The sequence below is a fragment of the Drosophila eugracilis genome, unplaced genomic scaffold (genome assembly GCF_018153835.1).
Source record: "Drosophila eugracilis isolate 14026-0451.02 unplaced genomic scaffold, ASM1815383v1 contig_996, whole genome shotgun sequence".
NCBI classification, from domain to species: Eukaryota; Metazoa; Arthropoda; class Insecta; order Diptera; family Drosophilidae; genus Drosophila; species Drosophila eugracilis.
Window position 1 is genome coordinate 116762 of NW_024573917.1, and position 9341 is coordinate 126102.

Here is a 9341-nt window from a genome sequence, read left to right on the forward strand (position 1 = left end):
TGTATTGGATTGAAACGTCTTAAGGGGTTGAGTTTTCTCAAAACACACTGTCAATTTCTATATATGTAAGAAATGTGCAAAGAGGGTCGGATAATTATCACGATATAATAAAATTGTCAAGTGTATAGTCTATGTTTCAAGTAGTTTATTCAAATTTAAGATTTTTTAGATTTCAATACTTCAACACAAAGGGACTCAGAGGAAATAGTTTGCAATCCAGTCTTTGTTTTTCCCCCAGCCCCAATCCATTATCTGTCGTCTTAGGATTTCTCTCACCACCCCGCAGGAATATTTAGTGAGTATGGATTTTGGCACAGAAATCACAAACCCATAAATTATAGTTTTTAAAATGAGTGCACATGCTTAAAGAAGTAATAAAATGTGACGATTGTGTCATGATTAGTTTTCCGACCCCCCTATCCGTTATTTAAGAATATTTCTGACCCTAATTAGGAGGATTGGGAACGTCTTAATGGGTTGAATTTTCTCAAAACATACTGTCAATTTCTATAAATGTAAGTAAGTGTGCGTGTGAATGACTTAGTGGAAACCCCAGATGTGTATGGAAACATGACATGGAGACCCGCTAAGGAAGATCCATGCTCGTACCGTAATATTCCATTCCAACACATAGATAAAAAGGATACAAGAGGTTGTGGTTTTGCGTATTGTCATTGTTTCCCAGCACTAACTGATTTCATCCCTAATAAAAGGTCACTTCACACGCATGCATCTGATTTGTAAACATCTTGTAAGAGCATGTTACGGCACCCGTTACGTAATCGCTGAATGCGGTTGAGTTCCGGGGGTAGACCGCAAGCTAACACTACTGAGGGGGTAAGAAAAGTCGGTAGAAATCTTGGGTGATTCTTGGATCGCTTTAGTCTTTCTAGATGCCGACTCAGCATACTCGCCTTTGGGGGCCTTGCCTGGGTCCCATTGGATTCCGGTATGGTGGGTTATGCTCATTTTGCGATCGTCAGCATTTTCCACTGTCATGCGGTCGGCCTGCTGACTAAGCTCCCTTTTTCGTACAGCTAAGTTCCTCAGTTCTGTTGGATTCCATACACTTTACTTCGGTTATCGCCGTCATAATATTTGCATTCGCCCACTGAGCTTAAGGCCATGGGTATAGGGGGGCAGTCACCCTCTCGACATAAACTTCATGTTACACATCACCAACCACCCTACCGGTGGAACACCATCAGCGGCCACCTGGGAGCAGCAGCCCAGCCGCCAATTCCCATCTATCTTGACACTCACTACTACTCAGCAAGCACCCTACCGTTGCCACCTCATCGGACTGATCTGGAGTAGCTTTACCACCGAGCAACCGACTATAAGATAACTGGCGTCTAACGAGCAAAATAAACTAGCGACCCTCAAAATTTTCAAGAAAAACAGTGGGCTAATTAATTAATTTACTGCTTCAACAATCATACAGAAAAATTTCATACAATAAAAATGCTTTATAATTGGCGAAAATAAATATTACTTGCAATCTGCATTTGCGACCAGCAGCTCATATAAAATTTTTTATTTGTGAAAATATATTTGAATAAATTATGTTCATAAGAACACAAATGAAGTGTACTTTGCCCAGTGCAGGCGTGTTTTCTTCAGCGCTCTTACAGTGTACGCTCGTAAGCGTAGTAACAAACGGTAAAAAATATTAAAATAAAAGCGAAAGGACGCTGGCAGCAATGCCAAATAGCAAGGGTTTTGATTCCCTGCAAACTTAACATCTAAACCACAAAAAACAAATAATAAGAAAAACTGAACAAATGCCAGCAACCAAGCCAATAACTAGTGCACCCGGAAAACAAACGACTCAAAGCCGCGAAAGACAACAACAGCAACAAGACGAGCGCCGACTCTCTGTTGCTCGAAACAACGCGTACTTTTCGTATGTCTCTCCGGAGCCAAAAAGTAGTGCAATGTCGTTTACCGCAACCGAAGACGTCCGCTCTCTGTCGCCCCGACTCCTAACCCCAAGCAGCGTTGCCGTAAATCAGTCTTGGAGCTCACAATGCCCTTCCCCCCTCTCCCCGATCCATGCACTGCCGGCAGTTTGGGCAATCTCTTCTATGGTGTCATCGGTAACTTCCGTTTCTGCAAATACAACAACAACTGCGTCTACGGTGTCGTCGGCTCTCCAGCCAATTCTCTCATCGCAAGCTGAACCAACAACAACCACAGCTACTGCCATTACTTCAGTTACAAAGGCAACAAAAACTACAACTAACCAAAACCAAAACAAAACTCAGCAAGCGGGTTCAGCCATACAGACCGGACTTGATCGGTACATTCATATCAAGCGTAAGCTCAGCCCGCAGAATAACGCCGTATGTAACAAGTCAAAAATAAACCGTGTCCAAACTGAAAATAAAATACCTGGGAATTCGAACAGCAATAGATTTGCGCTCCTAGCAGTAAATGAACCAGAACGGGCTCAGGAGACCCAACCGAAACCTAAGCCCCCACCAATTTACATTAGGGAGAAAATTACGAACGCCCTGGTAAACAAAATTGTTGCGCTGACTGGGGACGGAAACTTTCATGTTGTTCCGGTCACAAAAGGGGATATCCATGAAACCAAGCTTCAGACCAAATCTGAAGAACAGTACCGAGCTGTTTCCAAATACCTGGAGGAAGCTAGGAAAAGCTACTACACGTACCAACTTAAAAGCAGCAAGGGCTTGCAAGTGGTAATAAAAGGTATAGAGCCAGACGTAACCGCCAAGGAAGTTATCGATGCTCTTAAGGATAAAGGGTTCTCTGCAAAAAACGTTAGTAATATCGTGAACAGAAAAAAAGAGCCGCAACCACTCTTCAGGGTCGAGCTCGAGCCAGATAGCAAAGTCATGAAGAAAAATGAAGTGCATCCCATCTATAATCTGAAATACTTATTGCACCGAAGAATTACCGTGGAAGAGCCACATAAAAGAAACGGCCCAGTGCAATGCACAAATTGTCAGGAGTATGGACACACCAGGGCCTACTGTTCACTTCGAACAGTCTGTGTAGCTTGTGGAGACTTCCACAACTCGGCCAACTGCCCTGCCAACAAAGAAGACCCCAAAAAGAAAAAATGCGTCAACTGCCAAGGTAACCACACGGCAAACTATAGAGGCTGCCCGATCTACAAGGAGATAAAGGACCGAATGCGTAAAGTGACAGCAACGCGTCATCAGAATACCCTAAATGTGTACAATTACCCGCGTACGACGCCGGAAGTTTTCTCCGACACGGCTGCTAGATCCTCACTGGGTCAACTAAATACCCAGAAGGGCTGCTCATACGCCGATGACCTTCGATCAGGGACGGAAACCCCACTTCAGCCTAATCTAGAAAACGCTCAACAGACCCAACTTCAGTCGCAAGGCACTCTGGAATCTATGATGATCACCATGCAACAAAGTATGATGGAATTCATGTCATTCATGAAAACGACCATGCAAACACTGGTTCATAACCAGAACATGGTGCTACAGCTACTTGTAGCTAAGCAGTCCAAATAACAGATGGCAAATCTACGAATAACGATGTGGAACGCCAATGGCGTTTCACGGCACAACCATGAAGTAACACAGTTTCTGAATGATAATCATATCGACATTATGCTACTGGCAGAGACGCACCTCACAAACAAATACAACTTCCAAGTAAGAGGATACACTCTCTACCGCACAGATCATCCGGATGGTAAAGCCCACGGCGGAGCCGGCATCTTAATCAGGGAACGCATCAGGCACCACTTTCACCGAAGTTTTGCAACTAATTATATGCAAGCCACGTCTATTCAAGTGCAGTCAGGCAACGGACACCTCACCATAGCCGCTGTTTACTGCCCACCTCGCTTTACAATTTCTGAAGGACAATTCATGGACTTCTATAACCTGCTTGGGGATCGTTTTATAGCCGCAGGGGACTATAATGCCAAACACACGCACTGGGGATCACGCCTTGTGACTCCCAAAGGAAGGCAATTATACAATGCAATCATAAAACCAAACAACAAATTAGACTACGTTTCCCCCGGCAGCCCCACATACTGGCCAACAGACCCCCGGAAAGTCCCAGACCTAATAGACTTTGCGGTGACAAAAAAATATTCCACGAAATTTAATAAGCGCCAGAGCACTTTCGGACCTGTCGTCAGACCATTCTCCAGTGCAAATAACTCTCCTTCAAAGCACAAAAATTACAGATGACCCCCACAGGTTGACGTCGCACAGAACCAACTGGTTAAAATACAAAAAGTATGTAAGCTCACACATCAAATTAAACCCTCAATTTAACCTCGCAGCTGACATCGACGGCTCTACCGATGCTCTTGAAGAAGTATTCGTGAAGGCAGCCACTATCGCAACACCACAAGGCAGGGAGATGGAAACCAACCACCTTAAAACTAATCTGCAAATTGAACGGCTGGTCCTAGAAAAGAGGAGCCTGCGACGGGCCTGGCAAACAAACAGATCGCCATCATCAAAACAACGTCTTATTAAAGCCACTCGCTTACTAAATCGAGCTCTAAAGCAAGAAGCAGAAAAGGCACAACTACGGTATATTAAAAAACTTTCGCCAACGAGTACAAAACATCCTCTGTGGAGGGCTCATCCAAATCTGAGCTCCCCTGTCGAAACAGTCACGCCGATAAGAAATTCATCTGGCAGCTGGGTACGCAGCGACGCGGATAGAGCCGAAACTTTTGCTTTACATCTCAGAAACGTCTTCCAGCCGAACCCTGCCACTGGTTCATTTGTACTACCACAAATAGAATCTGAATCTATTTCCTTGCCACCATTGTTTCAGCCGAAGGAGATCGCGAAAGTCATTGGGGAACTGAAACAGAAAAAGGCCCCTGGCGGTGACCAAATAACCCCAAAAATGATAACCGAACTTCCAAACTCTGCCGTTGAGGTTATTTGTAAGCTCTTCAATGGGATCATAACACTCGGCTACTACCCAAAAAAATGGAAAAAATCTATTGTCATTATGATACCGAAGCCCGGAAAAGACCGTACAATTTCGTCATCCTACAGACCAATCAGTCTATTATCGTGTTTGTCTAAGTTGTTCGAAAAATGTCTTCTAACCCGCATAATACCATATCTAGAAGCACACAATGTTATCCCTGCCCATCAATTTGGCTTCCGTCAAAACCATGGAACAATCGAACAAGTAAACAGAATAACATCAGAAATTCGCACAGCCTTTCAGCATCGGGAATACTGCAGAGCAATATTCCTCGACGTATGTCAAGCCTTTGATAGAGTATGCCTAGATGGTCTCATGCACAAAATTAAAACACACTTGCCTGGATACACTCATAAGCTTCTTGAGTCGTATTTATACAACAGAACCTTTGCAGTAAGGTGCAACACAGCAACATCCGGAGACTACATTATCAAAGCTGGAGTCCCACAAGGAAGCGCGATAGGGCCTACTCTGTTCCTCCTATACACATCGGATATTCCCACAAATGACCAGCTAACAACATCTACGTTCGCTGACGACACCGCAATTCTAAGTCGCTCGTGGTGACCAGGCAGAGCCACCACACAGCTAGCAAATCACCTGGTCGTAGTAGAGAGATGGCTATCTGATTGGCGGATTAAAATAAATGAACAAAAATGTAAACACATAACGTTTACCCTCAACAGACAAACTTGCCCTCCACTATCATTAAATAACACGCAGATTCCCCAAGTTAACGATGTAACGTACCTCGGCGTCCACCTTGACAGACGACTAACCTGGAGAAGACACATCCAATGCAAAAAAGAACACCTAAAACTGAAAGCCAACAGCCTCCACTGGATTCTTAATGCCCGTTCACCCCTGCGTCTGGAATACAAGGTCTTGCTCTACAACTCTACCCTCAAGCCCATCTGGACATATGGCTCCCAGCTATGGGGGAACGCCAGCAGAACGAATATAGACATTATACAGCGCGTCCAGTCAAAAACCCTCCGAATTATCACTGGGGCACCATGGTATATTCGCAATCTAAACATCCACAGGGACCTAGGCATTCTTACCGTAAAAGATGAAATAGACAAACAAAAAGCGTCCTACAATGAAAAACTCTCTATGCACCCCAATCTCCTCGCAAGAAACCTGGTTCCCAGCCGATCCCGTCAGCAAAGCAACGACCTGCACAGCCAGCAATAACTTTCGGGCCCCCTATAGCATAATATCAGTCATATGACAGTTAGTTAGAGTAATTAGGTTTAAGATTTGATACACTTATTGTTAGTCTCCATAGGGAGAAGATTCAATAAAATAAATAGCAAAGTAAAAAAAAAAAAAATAAGAACACAAAGTATTATAATTTTTATTATTAAGAAAGACAAATTAAAAAATTAAATGAAATAAATAATTACAGTCCACTAAATGGTTTAAGCAGAATTTTACATAAGCAGTAATCTTATGTCAGTTTTGGCGGCCTTTGGCAGAATGTTCAGAAATAACACGAACACGTTTATACATAGATAAGATGCATATGTTACGTACTAAATCTTTGCAGCAATGTACTGCACTTATCTATCTATAGGTACAAACGCCACTTGGGCCTACGTATATACAAGCAACCCGAAATATGAGCTCCTGCGAGCGGACTGGGCTTGTTTAAGATACCATATGTGCTATCGGGGTGACTGTGTGCTTCCTTATCGCACTTAGAGTATTTCCCACGTTCGGGAACTTTCCGATGCGTGGGTCTAGAACTAAGATCAAAAATGTACATTCTCATGTTAGCTATTTAAGCTAGGATTTGAACGAATAAAAATCAGTTTGAAATATCAACTCAATAACGTCAGACTCTCGTTTCATTTACAGCCTCTCTCGACATTTTGGTCCTTCGGCCGCTCTGCAACTTTCCCCCTGTGGTAAGAGGTTCAGAGTTTTTAAACCAGCGCCTTAAAAATATTAAGGCTGCTAAAATTAAATATTTCTTGTGTCCCCCCACCCGAGGTAAGGAACAGAAAATATATATATAAACAAAAATATACACAAGAATCTTTTGTGTTTTAATAAAAAAGGCACCTTGTAGTTAGAAAAAACTAAAGGTAACTTAAAAATTTAAAAAACGAAAAATTCATAAGGCGTACTTGAGGCCATAAACATCAGCATAAAGTGTGCGTGAATAAAATAAAAAAGAAAAAATATTTTAACGCGGCGGGTATTAAGTGTCAATTAAATAAAAAAGTGAAAAGAACACGGCAAGGAGCCTGTGAATAAAAAGAGTTCAAAAAGTTAAAAAAAAAAGAAAGTCAGCCTGGACAAACAATTAGTGAAAAAATTTAAATAACAAGGCAACCAGCGGAAGGAAGCAGAAGGAAGGAAGGCCGCACGGCAGCAACTACAAATAAGTCTGCAACAACAACTACGGCGGCAGCGACAACAGCAGCAGCATCGTCATCGCGGAAATCCAGATAAGCTTACAAAAAATACCTACCTATATAAATATATTATACAAAAATACTTATACCTAAGTTTAAAATACATATATATATATATATATAAAAAAAAAATGATGTCAGACAAAACTTTAGAGTTGCTAAAGGCGCAGTCCGGAATCATATTGGAAATTAGGCAGGTAGAAGCTTAAGTAGGGTTAACCAAACAAGACTATAGTAAGGTTAGAAGAGCGTCAGAAACTCTTCATAACAAATCATACTTTACTACTGAAGATCGGCGTTGTAGATCATGAATACTTCAACTCGAAACAGTGCGACGTGATAATGATGGTCCTGGCTCAAATCAAATTAAGATTTGATAAAGAGTCTTCAAAGGATAAGCCAGAGGGACAGATTGTACCCACATCCCCAGTTTCCCAGTCGAAAAACGCGGAAACAAATATTGAGTTGCCAGGGACTTCGAACGCTTCCGGAATAGCGCAGACATTACGAATCCAGGTAGGCAAGTTAATAGAATATTTTGATGACACGACGACTCTCATAGACAGCACTCAGGATTTGCTGAAAATAAGAAAAACCCAAATAGAGTTTTTGTTCAAGAGAGTACAGAATTTAATAACAGGTTAATACTTGTTTCGGGTTTGATACGCAAAACATTTTAGCTGCGATAAACAATAGACTCAGCAGAGTTAATACGCAGGCTGATGTGTCGATGGTGGTAAAGGCGGAGGAATTACCAACCCTGCCTAAAATTCAGATTCCCAAATTTTTTGGTGATTCCAAAGAATGGCATCTGTTTCATGAGCTGTTTACAGAGCTCATCCACACAAGAGAGGATTTAAGTCCCTCTCTAAAATTTAATTATCTCAAGTCGGCATTAAAAGAAGAAGCCGGGAATGTGTTTACTCACTTATTGCTAGGCGCCGGCGAAAATTACGAAGCCACTTGGGAGTTTTTGACCAAGCGGTATAAGAATAAAAAAAAAATATTCTCAGAGCACATGAATAGGCTTATGGATATGCCAAATTTAAATTTGGATTCAGATAAGCAGATTAAAAAGTTTATTGACACTATTAATGAGTCAATATACATTATAGAATTAAAGGCAGACTTATCCGAAGAAGTCGATGCCATTTTTGCGCACATAATTCTGCGAATACCAGGGCCTTATTTAGCCCAGTGTTATAAATTTAAAAGAATGAACCCAGCAGAAAGAACTGACTGGGCGGAAAAAATCATATTTGCAAGTGTCTGAGGCATCAAAGTTTTAAAAGATGCACAAGTGAGCAGCTGTGTGTGACTTGTAACAAATCTCACCATACGTTACTTCATTTTAAGATTCCAGAAAAAGTGAACACGTGTAGAACAACGGAGCAATCGTTGTTAGCTACAGCCCTGATTGAAGTAAAATCAGGCAATGGTGGCTTCGAAAAATTAAGAGCTTTGATAGACAGTGGGTCTCAAAGCACTATAATTTCAGAGGAGGCTTCACAAATTTTTAAATTACCGAGAATTAACAAGTATACAGAAATTAGTGGAGTTTCCACAAGTAAAACATGCATTTTAAGGCATACAGTAAATTTACAATTTAAAACACAAAAAAGGATACAAATAATTTGACGGTAGATGCAATCATCCTACCAAAATTAATGAAGGCACTACCAGGTCAAATGATTAACATTGACACAGCAAAGTGGGATAAATACCGGCTTGCTGATCCCGATTTCAACAAGCCAGGTAGGCTGGACCTGATAATAGGAGCAGATCTGTATGCACACATCTTTAATAATGGAATAAAGAAAATAGACGGATTTTTGCATTTTTGGTTTGGGCGTTAGAGTTGGCGTGGCTTTATCGAAAAACAATTCGCATTGGGAGCTTCATAAATACATACATGCTTAATCCGAACTTTCTATC